This window comes from Cryptomeria japonica, chromosome 8 (genome assembly GCF_030272615.1).
Source record: "Cryptomeria japonica chromosome 8, Sugi_1.0, whole genome shotgun sequence".
In the NCBI taxonomy this organism is placed as follows: Eukaryota; Viridiplantae; Streptophyta; class Pinopsida; order Cupressales; family Cupressaceae; genus Cryptomeria; species Cryptomeria japonica.
Window position 1 is genome coordinate 603,325,782 of NC_081412.1, and position 1,298 is coordinate 603,327,079.

Below are 1,298 nucleotides of genomic sequence, written 5' to 3' on the forward strand. Positions count from 1 at the left end.
AACCCTCTTGATTCAACCTTTGTCCGACAATTTCATTGATCAAAACATCTCCAAATCAGCTGTAACTTTGGATTCTGCAATAAAATCATAATATCTTTCATCCCTGAAAATTTGAAAAAAAGTTGCGAGGACCGTGTGCACCCCGAGTGCCACGGTCCCCGACATTTTTTTCGAAATTTCGGGAGCTAGATCTTACTGTACTTTTCTGCTAAAATCCAGAATTTTGGCTGATTTTATCAATTATAACACTTTCAAAATTACAGTCAAAGTTGGTCTTGTGATTGCTTGGGTTAAGGCTCCTAATCATTCAAAAATTGTTGAAATTGAAATTTTGTGTCAAAATTGTGTTCTTACTGTCCTAAATCTGAAAAGTGTGTTTGCATTCATTCGAAATTTCAGTGCTTTATTCAAATTCTTGCAATTTGTAACTTTTGAAATTAAGTGCTTAATTACAACAACTTTGATTTCCGCTTTCAAAATTGAATTTTGCGTGAAATTGAGTCAACCTTTAAATTTCAAAACTTGCATTGCTTTTGGTATTCCCTCTAAAATCATAAAATTCAAAATTTCAGTTTCCCTATCTTTTTTCAAAATTCAAATTTTGCATTTTTCGACAATCTTGGTAGGGCTCAATTTTGAGATTGCAACTTTAATTTGGCCTATCTACAGATCGTAAAATCACTCAATTTTTTCAGATTAGCTCTAAAATCATCATACCTTTCATCCCTGCAAATTTTGAAAAAAGTTGCAAGGACTGTGTGCACTCCGAGCGCCACGGTCCCGGACATTTTTTCCGAAATTTCGGGAGATTGTCGTGATTGCATTTAACGGCTTAAATCTAGAAGATTGGCTGATTTTACTGAAAATTGCTACCTCTAAATTCAAAATCTTCTCTCTCTTTCTAGTGCATGAGTTTTACAACAATAAGTCCTACTTACACTATCCCCATTAGACGAAGCCGTAGAATTAAGTCTTTCCGAGGTTTAATTACCGAGGAGATGGAACCTAATTTGAATAGCCTTTTTAATGAGGACATGGGTAATTCCTCTAATCCTCCTAATGATGAAGAAGCTCTCCATGAGGTTTCTATAGAACAACTTTCGAAATTGGATAATCAATTTGATGATTTTCGACAATGGATGTCTCAAGAATACCCCGATAGTCAAGCTCTTCCCTTAATTGAGGGTCTAAAACATATGCTTCAAAGTGATAAGAATGGAATTGATATTTTGCATGGTATTGCACACATTGTGGATTCGAATGTGATGCCTATAAAGAGTTGTGCCGAAACTTTAGGT